We start from the raw sequence: 21830 nt of genomic DNA on the forward strand, positions 1-21830 counted from the left end.
GAGTATCTATTCTACCTGTTTTCTCTATGCTCCTGGGTATTGGGGTAGAAAATGTTAGTCCTTATTGAATTTTCTGTTTCTTGTTCTATATTTCATCTTTTACATTACTTCTATAAAAACTGAAATGATGCTTTTATTTTAAAATTCTTGTGACTTGGATAAGGTTTCTGCTTCCCTTATTTGATTCTGTGGTTTTTTTATATTCTTACTGATCTTATTTCATTTACTTACACCATCTATTTTTTATTTATACTATTAAAATATATGATCCCTTTCCTTTTTCTTTCCTTCACATTTTTTAATAGAAGATAATCCTAAACTTTGGTTATATATTCCATTTCCTTAGAAGATATTATGTGTGACTGGGTGTTAATATTTTTTAGTTAAAAGAATAACTTCTTTCTTAGACTACTTGAATATCAAAGTCAGAAGACTCATGATCCAAGCTAATTTCCAATGTTATCATTCCCTTTAAACAACCCTCCCTCTGTGTTCAAGGTTTTCTTGAAGACATCCAAAGATAGAGAATCCAGTATTTCTATAAAATTCTAACTGCCTCTGGACACACTACCTTTTAGAATTTTCTTTTCATCCAGTTGAATCAATCTCTCTTAGTAATATAATTCTGAATTCAGAGCCATAAAAAACAACTCTAGTTCTACTTTCAGCCAGCTGATCATGTATTTGAAAGCAGCTTTCATTTCCCCCTGTGCCTGTTCTTCCTCAGGCTAGACATTCCCATTTCCTCTAAAACATGGTCCAAAAATTTGGTTTTAAGTATCCTCATCATCCTGATCACTTTGTTAAAGGGCCCAGAATCGATCTCAGTTCTGTAGGTGAGCCCTGACCAGGGAGGCAGAACTTCCTTTCTTCCTGATCTTTGCAGTCATGCTTTCCATGTTAACCACATTGCTATTCATTCATACTGAGTGGCTTGTTATGGGTTGAATTGTGTCCCCCTATAAAAGATATATTGAAGTCCTACTCCCAATATCTCAGAATGTGACCTTGTTTGGAATCAGGGTTTTACAGAGATAATTAAATAAAATGAGGTCATTAGGGCAGGCCCTAATCTAATGTGACTGCTGTCCTTATGAAAAGGGAAAGTTAGGACAAAGAGACATACACACACAGAAGGAAGATGATGTGAAGATGCAGGAAGAAGATTGTCATGTGATTACGATGATACATGGACAAGCCAAGGAATGCCAAGGATTTTTGGCAGGAAGCTAGAAGAAGCAAGAAAGATTTCTCCCTTAGAGACATCAGAACTTGGTTCTGCTGATACCTTGATTTCAACCTCTGGCTTCCAGAACTGTGAGACCAACACATTTCTGTTTCAAGTCACCTGGTTTTTGATACTTTGTTATGGCTGTCCTAGGATGCTTAATACACTGTCCTTTTACCAAAGCTCTCTGCTTTTTATTTCCTACTCCATCTCTCTCAATACCTTCTTTCATAATAATGTTCTGGCCCTTCAAATCCATGTGAAAAGTTATTTCTTTTGTCTAAGTTTCATTTTTGTTTGATTTGGTTCGATACTGAAGCCAAATGAGCTCTTTCATGCCCTGTTTCTGTCATGTGGGTAATTGCTATCTGTCCCAGCATAGGTACTCTGAGAGTTGCTGAGAATTCTTATTCAAACCACTGCTAAAAGCACTGAATGAGATACAAGAGACCCTCTTGGAATTTCCTTTATGTTGACACTGATTTTTTTTTTAACTGCAGTTTTTCAACCCCATTTTAAAGCTAACTAATTTCTGTAATCCAGTTTATAGTTCTTTGTTTTGAACACAAGAAAAGTTTTATAAAAGACATTGTCTAACATCTTGCTGCAATTACGATATGCCACGTTTATATCATTCTTTCTTGCGAATTTAGTAACTCTACCAACAATTAATCTGGGATGATTTATTCTTCATTATCCCTGTTTTATTTTCATGTATTACAAACCCAGTTTTTAGTAATTCAGTCAAGAATTTTGCCCAAAACACTTATCAAATCTTTTGGTTTGTGTTTTGTAAAATCTGTCTCTCCTCTTTGGAAATGTGAACCACAGTGGCTCATCTTCTGTTTTTCCTGGCTCCTCATAGATTTAATTCAGAGAATTTGTTTACATCTCCCCGTCTTACTTCCCTTCCCCTGAAATATCCATATACATTTTTGTCCAGACCATGAGACTTAAGTTCTTTTACAATTATACACTTATCATCTCTACATTTATCTTGGTTTTAGTTCTCTCTTATTGTTTTTTCTGACCTTTTAAAGCTGACGACTGCTCTTCTTGACAGAGAAGATGAAAGCATGAGTTTAAACTAAAGTCCTATGCATGTATAAACATCTGATAATAATTACATCTTAAATTTCTTACATTGTGAAATAACAAGCATTTTGACACATATGCCATTCTGTAGATGAGCAGCTACTGTTATCACATATTTTCTTGCTTAAATTTTTACTTTACACAAGGATCAGTAATTGAATATTTTCTCTAAACATCCTTTTCTGGAGGTTGACTACAGTTTCTCTTGCCAAGAAAGACTTGTGTCTACTTGATAAAATTTCAGAATGTCCTGGAATAGCCTAGTACATTTTAACTAGATAACTTTTAGAAGAGGACAGAATGTGGGTCAATACTAAAATATTAGTTACATGCATTGTCATATGCATTGCATGTGAGAATTATATACCATACCAGAAGAACTAAGTCTATACATAATACAGGAAAATACCTAAAGGCTTAGTCATCTGAGGAGCATCACATAAAATTTGACTTGACTTAGGGAATCAAGTTCAAAATAGGTTCTTTGTTAATGGGAAAGTATCTGTAAGAGGCACTGGACCTGGGAGTAGATTGCCCTTGTCAAATTTTGGAAATTATTGGCTAGGCCTGACTATTACCTAAAGTAGGATGTGGCAACCAGATGTTTAAAACCTGACATTAGGCCTTCCACACTCAATGGCAGCCTGACTGGCAGCAGAGCTGCAGTTGGCCAAGCAAGAAACAGCACAGAGGGCAGGTAGGAAGTGATAGTCCCCAGGCACACTTCAAACAAATGATTGGCATTGGACCTAGGAAACCAAGAGCAGGTCATGTTTCAATTCTGTTCAACAGATATTTACAAGGTAGCTGCTATGTGCCAGACATTGTGCTAAATTCTGGTGATCCAGGTAGGTAATAAATAACACAAACACTTGGGTGGTATTGAGGGTCAGATCTTTACTCCCTGAGAAAGGAATGTTGGAAAGATAAAGGCAGGACTACAGTCCTCTCAGGGAAGCTAGAACCCTAAGAAGGCATCAGAATAAATATTGAAGTGGTCACATAGAAAGATCTTAGGATGGGGATCTCTGTTGGGTGTGCTGAGTTGTTACTAAAGTAGCATAGGAGGCACTTAGGGGTCAGCCTTTTGTTACCATAGCCTAGGTTCAACTGTGATTAAAGTGCTGGCCAGGGCATCTAGTTTTAAGTCAGAATGGCCAGAATGGACAAAAGTGTCATGTGGTGAGGGACAAGTTGATGGGGTATGCCAAGGATGTTTCTATATTTCTTAATTCAGGAACTGGAGTAGAATTGCACCTGTTGATTTTTCTAAGTCACTATTAATCATCTGCATTATTTCTCTTGCAACTGTTAGCATCAATTATGGACTAGATGGCTAGACCTACCCATTAAAGTGGTATATTCCATAGGTCCTTCCTGGGAGATTCTAGGACTAGAAGATGAGTCAAAAGAAATAACATGTCCCTCAGAAAATTTTGGAAGATTTCAACCTTGAGAAATGCAGGGACCCAGGGAAAACCTGAAGTCCTCCCATGATGTTACTGATCGTATGATCATAGCTACTTCCACACTCCTTTTCTATTACTAAGACACCTTCTGGCCTGCATAAGTCTTTAATTATGGATGTGACTACTTTTAAATTTTTTTATAGTTACAAACTTGGCTAAAAAGTATTTGTAAAAAATTACTCACTGAACTGTCCCCTTATGCAGGTGGTTATCATCTGAGTAACTAACACCACTTTTCTCTGAAGAATTATCTGAAAACATATTTGAGAGGCAGGGACACATTTTATCAAGTATTTGAGACTGCAATAGTAGATAACTGATATTACTCAAAGATCTGGTGAGATAGGCTTATTTTTGAACATGTCCTGAGTAATAGTAAATTGTGCCATTTTTCTTGTTATTTTCACTAACAGACTTCTTGATTAATCTGATATTGCTGTCAGAAAGGGAGTTCACTTTCTCTTAGGAATGAAAACTTAATGGGCATCTTATTGACTGCCTTATATGACTTTTCTCTAGCTAATATACACTCAACATGCTTTTAGCTTCTTCTTCTAAAGTAAGTGAAAGAATGTAAAATAGTTCTCAGCACATTATTTTGTGCTCTGAATGTATAGTGGGTGTTCCTCTTGACAAAGGGAACATTCTTTGAAATAACATGAAGAACAACATGACCATTCATTCTAAACAAAAGGTCTAAAAGTCCTAATACTCTTCCTTATTTTCTCCTCCCTTCTCCTCTCCCTCTCCTCTTGTCTCTTTTCTGTGCTTCAGCAACTATATTTTGAGGGCTGACTCTGAATTGGCACTGTACCCTGCCTATATGGGGCTTACACTTCACTGGGAGAGATCATTGCTAAGCAAGTAATTATTAAAGTTAATTTTTGAGAAATTCTAGCTCTTCTTATTACCAATTGGCTTTCTCTCCTTAATGATCTGAGGCCCCTCATTCTGTGACCTTTGCATGTACCTGTCTAACAAATCCCTGAGCTGTTTCATGGAGGAAGTCACAAAACACATTGATTGAACCTCCTACAATTCACAAAGTCCTTTGTCATCACCTATGGCCCTCAGGGTTAATAACTCTGTATTATAAATCTTAAATGTATTTCCAAGATAGTGCTTCTTAATCATTCCTACTCTTCTTAATCATCAAACCTCAACTCTGTATAATTTCTCATTCCCTTCTTTCATGGGAAGTCAAGGCCAACATAATTATATAATTCTCCATCTCAGGATTTCTCTGTATCTAGCTCAAGATTTATGTTCCAAAGATATGTTGATTTTTTTTTAACATAAAAATGTCTCCTTTCTTTGTTTAGAATAAGTATCACTTTTCCTTTCTGATGACTTGCTCTATCTCATGTTTTCTGATCTTCTTTGGATATTTATTTATTTATTTGGGAAAACAAGAAAACATAGAACCTTGGATTGTGTTTTTTTGTTCAAATTCAGTTAGCCCACATACAGTACATTATTAGCTTAAATGTAGTGCCCCAAAATTCATCAGCTGGGTATCACTCCCAGTGCTCATCACATCGCATGCCCTCCTTTATGCTCCTCAACCAATTACCCCATCCCCCCATCCACCTCCCCTCCAGTAACCCTCAGCTTGTTTTCTTTCTTTTTTTTTTGGCCTCAGGAAAAAAGCACTTTTTTTTTTCAAGACAGAGAGGTTGTTTTTTTTTTTTTTTTTCATTGCAAGCATATTCAATGAAGTGAATTCTATGAATAATTCAATAGAGTGAATTCTAATTTATTTTATTTCTTTTTGTTGTAATTTTTAAAAAAATTTTCTTTTCTTTTTAAATTTATTTTCAGTGTTCCAGAATTCATTGTTTATGCACCACACCCAGTGCTCCATTTACTATAGTACCAAGAACCATAAGATATCTGGGAATAAACCTAACCAAAGAGGTAAAGGATCTGTACTCAGATCTGTACTCAGATCTGTGAACTACAGAACACTCATGAAAGAAACTAAAGAAGACACGAAAAGATGGAAGGCCAGTCCATGCTCCATAGATCAGAAGAATAAACATTGTTAAAATGTTTGTACTTCCTAGAGCAATCTATACTTTCAATGCCATCCCAATCAAAATTCCACCGGCATTTTTCAAAGAGCTGGAACAAACAATCCTAAAATTTGTATGGAACCAGAAGAGACCCTGAATTGTTAAGGAAATGTTGAAAAAGAAAAACTAACCTGGGGGCATCACATTGCCTCATTTCAAACTATATCACAAAGCTATGATCACCAAGACAGCATAGTATTGGCACAAAAACAGACACATAGATCAAGGGAACAGAATAGAGAGCCCAGATATGGACCCTCAAATCTATGGCAACTAATTTTTGAGAAAGCAGGAAAACTAATCAATCAATGGAAAAAAGACAGTCTTTCCCACAAATGGTGCTGGGAAAAATGGACAGCTATATACAGAAGAATGAAACTCGACCATTTGCTTACATCATACATAAAGATAAACTCAAGGGGAGACAAGATGGCGGGGAAGTAGGAGGAGGCGCCCGTTCAACCTGCACCCTAAGGTGAGCTGATTACCTTCCAAAGATCTCCAATCACCCACGAAATCAGCCCGAGATCAGAATTATACACGTCTGTATCTCTACTGGAGCAGAAGATGCCAGTGGGCAGGTAAAGTGGAGTGGGAAAGTCAGACTGATATTGGAAGATAAACAAAAGGGGGAGGGAGACACCAGAGGCGACCTGTTGGAAAGTAATATCCCAATACGAGAGTGCCCTGCGCCTGGGAACCAGCATTAACTTGGGAATCTGGTAGAAAGCACTCAAAAAGAGCAAAGGATCACAGGAGGAGGGAGAGAATTGCAGGAATCGGGGTGTTAGGGTCGGGGCTTAAGTACCCAGACCTAGGACAGCCACCCCTGGCGCAGAGCCAGAGAGAGTGTGGCAGAGAAACCAGGTCTCGGTCCCTGAACCACCAGCGCGCCTGAAAGTGCGTGGCCCCCAGCTCCCGTGAGGGGGCTGGGAGCCTCGCCAGCCAAAAGAAGCACAGCCTTTTGGCAGTCCCCACGTGAGTGCCCTGATGTGCCATCAGAGTCCGAGTAATGCCTCGCGCCCTCCCCTGAGAGAGGTGCACACAAATGCCAGCCAGGTGCTCTTGGACTGGAAAGACCAGCCACTCCCAGCCCAGGCCAGCGGGAAAATCTCAGTGTGTGATCGAGGCCTGGAAATTCTCTGGCAGTCTGGAGCTGCCCAGACAGCCGCTGCTGCTGTGGTTTTGGGTACAAGCAAAAAATCCTGAGTCCCCAGGGACCGCGACTGGGAACCTGCTCTGCCAGCGACCAAGGGGGGATTTATATGGGCTCTGCAGCCAGACAGAGGCTTCTCTCTGAAAGGGAGGTCAGGGCGCAGTTTGCTTTCCTCTAAACCTACAAAACCTATCAAAAGTGGTCAAGGCGAGAGAGAAAAACAAAAGTGAACAAATATAAAAACCTCCAGAGAACAAAAGCCTGAAAAAGACAGTTTCCTCAGAGCCCACCCCCTTGAGGGGGGTGGGAGGACTTAGCTGAGAGAACTCAGGGGGATTGAAAACCCACGTGGCAGGCCCCTCCCCCAGAAAACCAACCGGGAAAGGGGGGAAAAAAAAAAAAAGAGAGACGACAAGAGAACAACCACCACTACTTCACAGGACAATTTTTATTATTAATTCGATCCCGCTATTCCTGCTCATTTTTTTAATATAGTTAATTTTTTATTATTATATAGATAATTTTTAACCTATTTACCGTCACAGTAAGATGTCTAGTACATCAAATTCCATAATAACCTTCTAACCTGAACTTTTTGATACATACACCTGTGTTTTCCTTTTGCATTTCTATTTTTTAAATTTCTTTTTTTTTAAATTTTAGTTTAGTTTAGTTTATTCCTTTTTTAAATTTTTATTTTCTAATATTCATATAGAGTTAAACTTCAAGGTAATCCCCTTTCCCCAATCAATGCCACCCCTATAGGTAAACCAATTCCTAATCCCCCTTTATCTTAGGAAAGTTGAGTCCTTTAACAAAGATATCAAGATACATCCAGGAAGAATCAAAACAACCTTCCTCACCCACACTGAGAATTTACAACCACTCTCCCATCTTTTTCTTCCACCAGTATTTCTGTGTTTTTGTGTTTGTCCTGATAATATATAAATCTTACACTCAGGGTTCTTTTTGACGAGGTTCTTCCTTTATTTGCATATATATATATATCTATTTTTTTTCTCTTGTCATATACTTTTAACAGTCTTTTTGTTTGTCTGTGTCTGTTTAGATACTTCATAAATCTTTCCTTGGGGCCCATTTGGGCTAAACCTTCTTTTTTATCTCACCTTTCTTTCCTGTCTCTCTCCCTCTCTCTTTTTTTTCTTTTCCTTTTGGTTTTCCTCTCATTTGGGTAGGGAACCCTGATTGCTCAGAAGCATTCCAGGGTGCACCTTGACTGCACCACAATCGATACACCCAGCTACACCCGTTCAGCCATCTCTCACCAAAATGACTAGGAGGAGGAATGGCCAACAGAAGAAAAATACAGAGGATGGACCTTCTGCAACAGAGCTAATGGATATCAACATAGACAATATGTTGGAAAGAGAATTCAGGCTAACAATTATCCAAGCAATAGCTAGGTTGGAGAAAGCCATAGGTGACCAAACGGAATTGACTAGGGCTGAACTGAAAATGACCAGAGATCATGTTTTCAATATTAGGGAAGAGCTACCAGGGATGAGCTTCACAATGCTCTCAATGAGTTCCAATCTAATCTAAATTCTCTCAAGGCTAGAGTAACTGAGACAGAAGATAGAATTAGTGATCTGGAGGACAAACACATAGAGAGAAAGGGTCAGGAGGAAGCCTGGAACAAACACTTAGAAGCTACGAAAACAGAATCAGGGAAATAAATGATGCCATGAAACCTTCCAACGTCAGGATCCCTGAAGGGGAGGAGAAAGAAAGAAGTCTAGAAGATATAGTGGAACAAGTTCTTCATGAAAATTTTCCAAATCTTGTGAATGGAACCAGCATTTATGTACTAGAGGCCGAAAGGTTTCCCCCCAAGATTACAGATTCTCAAAAGTCCTCGAGACACCTAATAGTAAGAATGAAGTAATTGTAGGCAGAACCTCTTGAAAGCAGCTAGGACAAAGAAGATCCTTACATACAGAGGAAAGCCCATCAGAATAACGTCAGACCTGTCCACAGAGACCTGGCAAGCCAGAAAGGGCTGGCAAGATATATTCAGGGTACTGAATGAGAAGAACATGCAGCCAAGAATACTTTATCCAGCAAGACTGACATTCAAAATGGAAGGAGAGATAAAGAGTTTCCAGGACCGGCAAGGCTTAAAAGACTATGCAGTCTTTTAAGCTGATACTGCAGGAAATATTAAGGGGTCTTCTTTAAAGGAGGAAAAAGCCCAAGGATAGCATTGAACAGAAAGATAGAGACAATCTACAGAAAGACTTCAAAGGTAATACGATGTCAATAAAAACGGATCTATCAATAATCACCCTCAATGTGAATGGCCTAAATGCGCCCATAAAATGTCACAGGGTTGCAGACTGGATAAAACAACAGGACCCATCCATATGTTGTCTACAAGAGACCCCTTTTGAACCTAAAGATACTCCCAGACTGAAAGTGAAGGGATGGAGAAGCATCTTTCATGCCAATGGGCCTCAAAAAATGGCTGGGGTAGCGATTCTCATATTAGACAAATTAGATTTTAAACTAAAGACTGTAGTCAGAGATCCAGAAGGAAACTACATCATTTTTAAAGGGACTATCCACCAAGATGATTTAATAATTGTAAATAACTATGCCCCCAATATGAGAGCAGCCAATTACATAAGAAAACTATTAATCAAGATAAAGACTCATATTGATATGAATACACTAATGGTTGGAGATCTTAACACGCCTCTCTCAAAAATAGACAGATCATTGAAGTAGAAAATCAATAAAGAAACAAGAGCATTGAATGACACATTGGACCAGATGGACCTCATAGATATATACAGAACATTCCACCCTAAAATAACAGAATAGTCATCCTTCTCAAGTGCACATGGAACTTTCTCCAGAATAGACCACATACTGGGTCACAAATCAGGACTCAAACGATACCAAAAGACTGAGATTATTCCCTGCACATTCTCAGATCACAATGCTTTGAAACTGGAGCTCAATCACAAGGAAAAGTTCTGAAGGAACTCAAACACCTGGAAGCTAAAGACCACCTTGCTTAAGAATGCTTGGATCAACCAGGAGATCAAGGAAGAACTGAAACAATTCATGGAAACCAATGGCAATGAAGACACTTCGATCCAAAACCTATAGGATACAGCAAAGGCGGTCCTAAGGGGGAAATACATAGCCATCCAAACCTCCCTCAAAAAAATTGAAAAATCCAGAACACACCAGCTGTCTCTACACCTTAAAGAACTGGAGAATCAACAACAAATCAAACCAAGTCCACACATACAAAGGGAAATAATCAAGATTAGAGCTGAAATCGATGAGGTAGAAACCAGAGATACAGTAGAACGTATCAATGAAACTAGAAGCTGTTTTTTTGAAAGAATCAATAAGATCGATAAAGCACTGGCGACACTAATCCAAAAGAAAAGAAAGAAATCTCAAATACATAAAATTATGAATGAAAAGGCAGAGATCACAACGAACACCAAGGAAGTAGAAACAATCATCAGAAGTTATTATCAACAGTTATATGCCAATAAGCTAAGCAACCTAGATGAAATGGATGCATTCCTGGAAAACTATAAACTCCCAAAATTGAATCAGGAAGAAATTGACAACCTGAATAGACCAATATCTAGTAACGAGATTGAAGCGGTGATCAAAAACCTCCCCCAAAACAAGAGCCCAGGACCTGATGGATTCCCTGGAGAATTCTACCAAACTTTCAAAGAAGAAATAATACCTATTCTCCTGAAGCTGTTTCAAAAAACTGAAGCTGAAGGAAAACTTCCTGACTCTTTCTATGAAGCCAGCATTACCATGATCCCCAAACCAGGCAAAGACCCTACCAAAAAGGAGAATGTCAGACCAATATCACTGATGAATATGGATGCTAAGATTCTCAACAAGATCCTAGCAAACAGGATCCAACAGCACATTAAAAAGATTATCCACCATGACCAGGTGGGATTCATCCCTGGGTTACAAGGATGGTTCAACATTCGCAAATCAATGAATGTGATAGAACAAATGAATAAGAGAAGAGAGAAGAACCACATGGTCCTCTCAATTGATGCAGAAAAAGTATTTGACAAAATCCAGCATGCGTTCCTGATTAAAACGCTTCAAAGTATAGGGATAGAGGGAACATTCCTGAACTTCATCAAATCTATCTATGAAAGACCCACAGCAAATATCATCCTCAATGGGAAAAAGCTTGCAGCCTTCCCGTTGAGATCAGGAACACGACAAGGATGCCCACTCTCACCACTCTTGTTCAACATAGTATTAGAAGTCCTAGCAATAGCAATCAGACAACAAAGGGAAATAAAAGGTATCCAAATTGGTAATGAAGAAGTCAAACTCTCTCTCTTTGCAGATGAGATGATTTTTATATGGAAAACCCAAAAGATTCCACCCCCAAACTACTAGAACTCACAGCAATTCAGCAACGTGGCAGGATACAAAGTCAATGTACAGAAATCAGTGGCTTTCTTATACACTAACAATGAAAATACAGAAAGGGAAATCAGAGAATCGATTCCATTTACTGTAGCACCAAGAACTATAAGATACCTGGGAATAAACCTAACCAAAGAGGTAAAGGATCTGTACTCAAGGAACTACAGAACACTCATGAAAGAAATTGAAGAAGACACAAAAAGATGGAAGACCATTCCATGCTCTTGGATCGGAAGAATAAACATTGTTAAAATGTCTATACTGCCTGGAGAAATCTATACTTTTAATGCTATTCCAATCAAAATTCCACCAGTATTCTTCAAAGAGCTGGAGCAAATAATCCTAAAATTTGTATGGAATCAGATGAGACCCCGAATCACTAAGGAAATGTTGAAAAAGAAAAACAAAACTGGGGGCATCACGTTACCTGATTTCAAGCTTTACTACAAAGCTGTGATCACGAGGACAGCATGGTACTGGCATGAAAACAGACACATAGACCAGTGGAACAGAGTAGAGAGCCCAGATATGGACCCTCAAGTCTATGGTCAAATAATCTTCGACAAAAGAGGAAAAAATATACAGTGGAAAAAAGACAGTCTCTTCAATAAATGGTGCTGGGAAAAATGGGCATCTATATGTAGAAGAATGAAACTTGACCATTCTCTTACACCGTACACAAAGATAAACTCAAAATGGATAAAAGACCTCAATGTGAGACAGGAATCCATCAGAACCCTAGAGGAGAACATAGGCAGTAATCTCTTCGATATCAGCCACAGCAACTTCTTTCTAGATATGTCTCCAAAGGCAAAGGAAACAAAAGCGAAAATGAATTTTTGGGACTTCATCAAAATTGAATACTTCTTCACAGCAAAGGAAACAGTCAACAAAACAAAGAGGCAACCCACAGAATGGGAGAAGATATTTGAAAATGACAGTACAGACAAAAGGTTGATATCCAGGATCTATAATGAACTCCTCAAACTCAACACACACAAAGCAGACAATCATATCAAAAAATTAGCAGAAAATATGAACAGACACTTCTCCAATGAAGCCATACAAATGGCTATCAGACGCATGAAAAAATGTTCATCATCACTAGCCATCAGGGAGAGTCAATTTAAAACTACATTGAGATATCACCTTACACCAGTTAGAATGGCCCAAATTAGCAAGACAGGAAACAACATGTGTTGGAGAGGATGTGGAGAAAGGGGAACCCTCTTCCACTGTTGGTGGGAATGCAAGTTGGTGCAGCCTCTTTGGAGAACAGTGTGGAGATTCCTCAAGAAACTAAAAATAGAACTTCCCTATGACCGTGCCATTGCACTCCTGGGTATTTACCCTAAAGATACAGATGTAGTGAAAAGAAGGGCCATCTGTACCCCAATGTTTATAGCAGCAATGGCCATGGTCGCCAAACTGTGGAAAGAACCAAGATGCCCTTCAATGGATGAATGGATAAGGAAGATGTGGTCCATATACACTGTGGAGTATTATGCCTCCATCAGAAAGGACGAATACCCAACTTTTGTAGCAACATGGACGGGACTGGAAGAGATTATGCTGAGTGAAATAAGTCAAGCAGAGAGAGTCAAATATCATATGGTTTCACTTATTTGTGGAGCATAACAAATAGCATGGAGGAAATGGGGAGTTAGAGAGAAAGGGGTTGGGGTAAATTGGAAGGGGAGGTGAATCATGAGAGACTATGGACTCTGAAAAACAATCTGAGGGGTTTGAAGTGGCGGGGGTGTGGGAGGTTGGGGTACCAGGTGGTGGGTAGTATAGAGGGCACAGATAGCATGGAGCACTGGGTGTGGTGAAAAAACAATGATACTATTATGCTGAAAAAAAATAAATGAAAAAAATGCTAAAAAAAAAAATAATAAATAAATAAATAAATAAATCTCTTAAAAAAAAGAAATTTTTCTTAAATACATATCAACAAGGAAAAGCTGTAAGAAAAAAAAAAAGATAAACTCAAAATGGATGAAATACCTCAGTGTGAGATAGGAATTCGTCAGAATCCTAGAGGAGAACATAGGCAGCAACCTCTTCAACATCGGCAAGAGCAACTTCTTTCAAGATATGTCTCCAAAGGCAAAGGAAACAAAAGTGAAAATGAACTTTTGGGACTTCATCAAGAACATTTATTTGTTTTGTAAGTCATCTTTTCTCTCACCCTATCCTTACTTATATCTGTTTTTTATCATCCTTTAAGTGTCTTTTCTCCACAACCTATACAAGGTTTCCAATATCCTTTATACTTAAAAAACAAAAGGCAAAAGCAAATAATAATAATACCGACGACCACCAACACAAACCCCTACTAATGTCTTGTGCTATTCATTAGTTTATCTTACTATTTCCTTTCTGAGTATTTCAGTCTGCATTGTTTGGTTCCCATTCCTTACCATTCACTTTTTTTTTAATATAATTTTTTATTTTTTATAAACATATATTTTTATCCCCAGGGGTACAGGTCTGTGAATCAACAGGTTTACACACTTCACAGCACTCACCAAAGCACATACCCTCCCCAATGTCCATAATCCCACCCCCTTCTCCCAAACCCCCTCCCCCCAGCAACCCTCAGTTTGTTTTCTGAGATTAAGAGTTACTTATGGTTTGTCTCCCTCCCAATCCCATCTTCTTTCATTTATTCTTCTCGTACCCACTTAAGCCCCCATGTTGCATCACCACTTCCTCATATCAGGGAGATCATATGATAGTTGTCTTTCGCTGCTTGACTTATTTTGCTAAGCATGATAAGCTCTAGTTCCATCCATGTTGTCGCAAATGGCAAGATTTCATTTCTTTTGATGGCTGCATAGTATTCCATTGTGTATATATACCACATCTTCTTGATCCATTCATCTGTTGATGGACATCTAGGTTCTTTCCATAGTTTGGCTATTGTGGACATTGCTGCTATAAACATTCGGGTACATGTGCCCCTTTGGATCACTACGTTTGTATCTTTAGGGTAAATACCCAGTAGTGCAATTGCTGGGTCATAGGGCAGTTCTATTTTCAACATTTTGAGGAACCTCCATGCTGTTTTCCAGAGAGGTTGCACCAGCTTGCATTCCCACCAACAGTGTAGGAGGGTTCCCTTTTCTCCGCATCCTCGCCAGCATCTGTCATTTCCTGACTTGTTGATTTTAGCCATTCTGACTGGTGTGAGGTGATATCGCATTGTGGTTTTGATTTGTATTTCCCTGATGCCGAGTGATATGGAGCACTTTTTCATGTGTCTGTTGGCCATCTGGATGTCTTCTTTGCAGAAATGTCTGTTCATGTCCTCTGCCCATTTCTTGATTGGATTATTTGTTCTTTGGGTGTTGAGTTTGCTAAGTTCTTTATAGATTCAGGACACTAGTCCTTTATCTGATATGTCGTTTGCAAATATCTTCTCCCATTCTGTCAGTTGTCTTTTGATTTTGTTAACTGTTTCCTTTGCTGTGCAAAAGCTTTTCATCTTGATGAAATCCCAGTAGTTCATTTTTGCCCTTGCTTCCCTTGCCTTTGGCGTTGTTCCTAGGAAGATGTTGCTGCGGCAGAGGTCGAAGAGGTTGCTGCCTGTGTTCTCCTCAAGGATTTTGATGGATTCCTTTCGCACATTGAGGTCCTTCATCCATTTTGAGGCTATTTTTGTGTGTGGTGTAAGGAAATGGTCCAATTTCATTTTTCTCCATGTGGCTGTCCAATTTTCCCAGCACCATTTATTGAAGAGACTATCTTTGGCCCGACTTATCAAAAAGAAAAGAGAAAGGACCCAAATAAATAAAATCATGAATGAAAGAGGAGAGATCACAGCTAACACCAAAGAAATACAAACTATTATAAGAACGTACTATGAGCAACTCTACGGCAATAAATTTGACAATCTGGAAGAAATGAATGCATTCCTAGAAACATATAAACTACCACAACTGAACCAGGAAGAAATAGAAAGCCTGAACAGACCCATAACCAGTAAGGAGATTGAAACAGTCATTAAAAATCTCCAAACAAACAAAAGCCCAGGGCCAGATGGCTTCCCGGGGGAATTCTACCAAACATTTAAAGAAGAACTAATTCCTATTCTCCTGAAACTGTTCCAAAAAATAGAAATGGAAGGAAAACTTCCAAACTCATTTTATGAAGCCAGCATCACCTTGATCCCAAAACCAGACAAGGATCCCACCAAAAAAGAGAGCTATAGACCGATATCCTTGATGAACACAGATGCGAAAATACTCAACAAAATACTAGCCAATAGGATTCAACAGTACATTAAAAAGATCATTCACCACGACCAAGTGGGATTTATTCCAGGGCTGCAAGGTTGGTTCAACATCCGCAAATCAGTCAATGTGATACAACACATCAATAAAAGAAAGAACAAGAACCATATGATACTCTCAATAGATGCTGAAAAAGCATTTGACAAAGTACAACATCCCTTCCTGATCAAAACTCTTCAAAGTGTAGGGATAGAGGGCACATACCTCAATATCATCAAAGCCATCTATGAAAAACCCACTGCAAATATCATTCTCAATGGAGAAAAACTGAAAGCTTTTCCGCTAAGGTCAGGAACACGGCAGGGATGTCCATTATCACCACTGCTATTCAACATCGTACTAGAGGTCCTAGCCTCAGCAATCAGACAACAAAAGGAAATTAAAGGCATCCAAATTGGCAAAGAAGAAATCAAATTATCACTCTTCGCAGATGATATGATACTCTATGTGGAAAACCCAAAAGACTCCACTCCAAAACTGCTAGAACTTATACAGGAATTTAGTAAAGTGTCAGGATATAAAATCAATGCACAGAAATCAGTTGCATTTCTCTACACCAACAGCAAGACAGAAGAAAGAGATATTAAGGAGTCAATCCCATTTACAATTGCATCCAAAACCATAAGATACCTAGGAATAAACCTAACCAAAGAGACACAGAATCTATACTCAGAAAACTATAAAGTACTCATGAAAGAAATTGAGGAAGACACAAAGAAATGGAAAAATGTTCCATGCTCCTGGATTGGAAGAATAAATATTGTGAAAATGTCTATGCTACCTAAAGCAATCTACACATTTAATGCAATTCCTATCAAAGTACCATCCACCTTTTTCAAAGAAATGGAACAAATAATGCTAAAATTTATATGGAACCAGAAAAGACCTCGAATAGCCAAAGGGATATTGAAAAAGAAAGCCAACGTTGGTGGCATCACAATTCCGGACTTCAGGCTCTATTACAAAGCTGTCATCATCAAGACAGCATGGTACTGGCACAAAAACAGACACATAGATCAATGGAACAGAATAGAGAGCCCAGAAATAGACCCTCAAGTCTATGGTCAACTAATCTTTGACAAAGCAGGAAAGAATGTCCAATGGAAAAAAGACAGCCTCTTCAATAAATGGTGCTGGGAAAATTGGACAGCCACATGGAGAAAAATGAAATTGGACCATTTCCTTACACCACACACAAAAATAGCCTCAAAATGGATGAAGGACCTCAATGTACGAAAGGAATCCATCAAAATCCTTGAGGAGAACACGGGCAGCAACCTCTTCGACCTCTGCCGCAGCAACATCTTCCTAGGAACAACGCCAAAGGCAAGGGAAGCAAGGGCAAAAATGAACTACTGGGATTTCATCAAGATGAAAAGCTTTTGCACAGCAAAGGAAACAGTTAACAAAATCAAAAGACAACTGACAGAATGGGAGAAGATATTTGCAAACGACATATCAGATAAAGGACTAGTGTCCTGAATCTATAAAGAACTTAGCAAACTCAACACCCAAAGAACAAATAATCCAATCAAGAAATGGGCAGAGGACATGAACAGACATTTCTGCAAAGAAGACATCCAGATGGCCAACAGACACATGAAAAAGTGCTCCATATCACTCGGCATCAGGGAAATACAAATCAAAACCACAATGCGATATCACCTCACACCAGTCAGAATGGCTAAAATCAACAAGTCAGGAAATGACAGATGCTGGCGAGGATGCGGAGAAAAGGGAACCCTCCTACACTGTTGGTGGGAATGCAAGCTGGTGCAACCTCTCTGGAAAACAGCATGGAGGTTCCTCAAAATGTTGAAAATAGAACTGCCCTATGACCCAGCAATTGCACTATTGGGTATTTACCCTAAAGATACAAACGTAGTGATCCAAAGGGGCACGTGTACCTGAATGTTTATAGCAGCAATGTCCACAATAACCAAACTATGGAAAGAACCTAGATGTCCATCAACAGATGAATGGATCAAGAAGATGTGGTATATATACACAATGGAATACTATGCAGCCATCAAAAGAAATGAAATCTTGCCATTTGCGACAACATGGATGGAACTAGAGCGTATCATGCTTAGCAAAATAAGTCAAGCAGAGAAAGACAACTATCATATGATCTCCCTGATATGAGGAAGTGGTGATGCAACATGGGGGCTTAAGTGGGTACGAGAAGAATAAATGAAAGAAGATGGGATTGGGAGGGAGACAAACCATAAGTAACTCTTAATCTCAGAAAACAAACTGAGGGTTGCTGGGGGGAGGGGGTTTGGGAGAAGGGGGTGGGATTATGGACATTGGGGGGGGTATGTGCTTTGGTGAGTGCTGTGAAGTGTGTAAACCTGTTGATTCACAGACCTGTACCCCTGGGGATAAAAATATATGTTTATAAAAAATAAAAAATTATATTAAAAAAATGAAAAAAATCATGCTTTTAGAATGTTGAGTAGGATGGCATTTTTGAAAAAGCTTCTGACTGCACAAGTATAGATCAATTCAAGGAAATTTTCTGAATCTGACCCACACCCTTTTCATTTAGTGTCAACTGGGGCATTTTCATTTACTTTAAGTTTTTCTTTCACAAGTCCTATGATCTCTAAAAACTAATTTTAGGGGAGAGGGTTCACCAAGATCAAGGTTGTTGAGATGAACTACAGAGCAGAGGGCAGTCTGTGCAAGTGGTGGCACATCCATAGTCTTAGAGGAAGAATAACTCAGTAATGGGGACCTAGGTGAGTACTAGTTATAGCCAAAGAAGGACAAGTTGAAGATCAACAGCAATCCACAAAAGTTAGATTTATTGATGCAGGGATATCCAGCTGACTACCAAGGTTGACTTTTCATTACTAGACAGTACAAATATGAGGACTGGAGATGCAGTGGAAAACCAAGTTAAATAGTTCTTGGTTAAATACTCACTAAAAATTAGTGTCTATCATGCTTTCATCTGTAATACTCTGGAATTAAACAGAAATAAAGATCATTTTGAAATCATTTCAAGTACTTGCACAGTCTCCAGCTTAAAGTGAATGAAAACATCCTTTGTTATTTTGTCCATCTTAACAACCGCGATTTGACTGAACTCTGTACTCTACAATTAACTTTTAGAGATTACAAGAGTCCTAAATGCCATTTACTTTCCAAAGTTTGGGTCCTTATGTTTTCCTTAATATATATTCTCTGCTCTTTCTGGAGCAGCATCAACTCTGTCAGCGTGGTCCTTTACATAGCTCTGGACTACTTTCCTTCTTTTTTGTCTTATGTGGGAAACTTCAATGTTTTCCTCATTCAACTTCCGCAATTCTTTGGGAAACCTACAGTATATAATACCAACTCATATACAACATATAATACATATACAACATATAATACAACTCAATACAAATTCATATCCTTCTGTTTTCATTTTGCTGAAATTTACTGTTCTTCTAATCAAAAATCCAAACAAGCTGTTTCAAAATTTCAGTTCTGTAGACTTACAACTTAGGGAACCTACTATTTCATAAATAAAAAAGATAATCTATTGCAAATTCACAAACATAATTCATTATTATTTTCACTTACTAAACTGTATTAGGTATTTCTTTTTCAAGTCAACTCTATCTTCTACTTATAGTCATTTAAAGCTCACTGTTTCCTAAAAAAAAATCAGGCAAGGAGGTGTATTTCCTTTTCCAAAAGATTAATTTTTAATCTGTACTGAAGTTCTGTTCTTTTACATATATACATAACACACCCACACACTTCTCTGACATCTCCAGTCCTATTAAACTTCACTCTCACCTTCCTATCATTTTGATGACTATAGCTTCTAAGCCAAAAAGCTGGACATGTCTGACAAACAGTGTGTCATTTCCAGAGCAGGAGTAAATTTTATGTATAAAACAGAGGAATTTCTAGTCCTTTTTAAAGTTGTATCTATAGCCATTCAGGACATTTTAAATTTAGCTTAGTTTGAAAAACCTCATATGTTAAGTAATCACATTTATTTTGCTATAATACATAATTTAGCCTTTGATTATATTGTTTTATAAACTATTATGTAAAAATATGGTTTTGGGGAGCAAAGCAGACGTCATACTTTATACTCATTTCGTTAAATTTTTTTCTAGACAACTAGATGCTATTGCCAGTCTTGGGTATGTATCCACTATCAAAAAACCACATAAAAACAGTGTATTAAGTGTAACCTAAAGTCTTGTTTGCCAAGCATTTATACAGTAAATGACTCTTTTCTCAAATGTGTTATCCTTTTAACTTCCAGCGTCTATATTAGCTTTCTATTGGTTCTATAATAAATTACTACAAACTTACAGGCTTAAAACAACAAAATTTTTTTATCTTGCACTTCTGTGCGTCAGATGTACCACAGGAATCTCACAAATCTAAACTCAAGGATTTGAAAGGGATGCATTATTTTCTGGAGGTTTTAGGGGAGAAACTTCTTACTTGCCTTCCCCAGCTTCTAGGGATCCCTATCTTCCTTGGCTTGTGGCCTCCTCTCGAAGCCAACAATGTTGCTGATCTTTCTTCTCTCTGATTATTGTTAAGTCACATCCCCTTCTTGCTGACCATAGCCACAAGTTTCTCCACCTTTAAGAACTCATGTGATTAGACTGGGCTCACTTGGATAGTCCAAGATAATCAAAGTCCAGCCACTTGAGTTAATTAGCTGCAAGTTATTCACATCTGAAAAGTTGTTATCTAACAAGATTTTTGTTATCTAATGTAACATATTCACATTTTATTTCACCATTTTTCTGCCTACCACAGCATCCTTACATCTATCAAACTCTTAGCAATTTCATTAGAATCCATAGTGCTCTTTTAAGGTCAACTATTCTTTGATAAAGCAGGAAAGAACATCCATTGGAAAAAAAGACAGTTTCTTCAACAAATGGTGTTGGGAAAACTGAACAGCAACATCCAAAAGAAAGAAACTGGTCTACCTTCTCACATCATACAGAAAAATAAATTCAAAATGGATGTAAGACCTAAATGCAAGACAGTAAACCATCAAAATCTTAGAGGAGAACACAGACGGCAATCTCTTTGACCTTGGTTTCCAGGAATGCATTGATTTTGTCTAGGCTGCTTAACTTATTAGCATATAACTGTTGATAATAATTTCTGATGATTGTTTCTATTTCCTCAGTGTTAGTCATGATCTCTCGCTTTTCATTCATAATTTTACTAATTTGGGTCCTCTCTCTTTTCTTTTGGATTTGTTTGACCAGTAATTTACTGATTTTATTGATTCTTTAAAAAAACCAGCTTCTAGTTTCATTGATGTGTTCTACTGTATCTCTAGTTTCTATCTCATTGATCTCTGCTCTAATCTTGATTATTTCCCTTCTTGTGTGTGGGGTTGGCTTAATTTGTTGTTGATTCTCCAGTTCTTTAAGGTGTAAAGAGAGCTGGTGAATTCTGGATTTTTCAGTTTTATTGAGTGAGGTTTGGATGGCTGTATTTCCCCCTTTGGACCACCTTTGCTGTATCCCATAGGTTTTGGACTGATGTGTCTTCATTCTCATACATACAGTTAACAGCTACATGAAAAGATGCTCAACATCACTTATTATCAGGGAAATACAAATGAAACCAATGATGAAATCTCACCTCACACCTGTTAGAATGGCTAAAATCAACAACACAGGAAACAACAAGTTTGGCAAGGATGCACAGAAAGGGGAACACTCTTATACTATTGGTGGGAATGCCAATTGGTGCAACCACTCTGGAAAACAGTATGAGATTCCTTGACAAGTTAAAAATAGAACTACCTTGTGATGCAGCATTTGCACTACTATGTATTTACCCAAAGGATACAAAAATACTGATTTGAAGGGATATATGCATCCCAGTGTTTATAGCAGCATTATCAGTAGCAGCCAAATCATGGAAAGAGCCCATTGAATGAAGAATGGATAAAGAAGACGGGGTGTACACACACACACACACACACAGAGGGATATTACTCAGTTATCCAAAAAGAATATCTTGACATTTTTAATGACATTTTAATGATGTGGATGGAGC

At 38.2% G+C, this 21830-nt stretch overlaps 1 long non-coding RNA gene across 1 annotated transcript in view; it reads right to left on the reverse strand.

Annotated features, from left to right (window-relative positions):
- The window catches only part of LOC131833655 (uncharacterized), a 56652-nt gene that overhangs the window by 25682 nt on the left and 9140 nt on the right, over positions 1 to 21830 (reverse strand). The window contains exon 2 of the long non-coding RNA XR_009354563.1: positions 13489 to 13582. This is a non-coding gene — a long non-coding RNA (uncharacterized LOC131833655). The remainder of the gene's footprint in view (positions 1 to 13488; positions 13583 to 21830) is intronic.

The sequence above is a fragment of the Mustela lutreola genome, chromosome 6 (assembly GCF_030435805.1).
Source record: "Mustela lutreola isolate mMusLut2 chromosome 6, mMusLut2.pri, whole genome shotgun sequence".
Lineage (NCBI taxonomy): Eukaryota > Metazoa > Chordata > Mammalia > Carnivora > Mustelidae > Mustela > Mustela lutreola.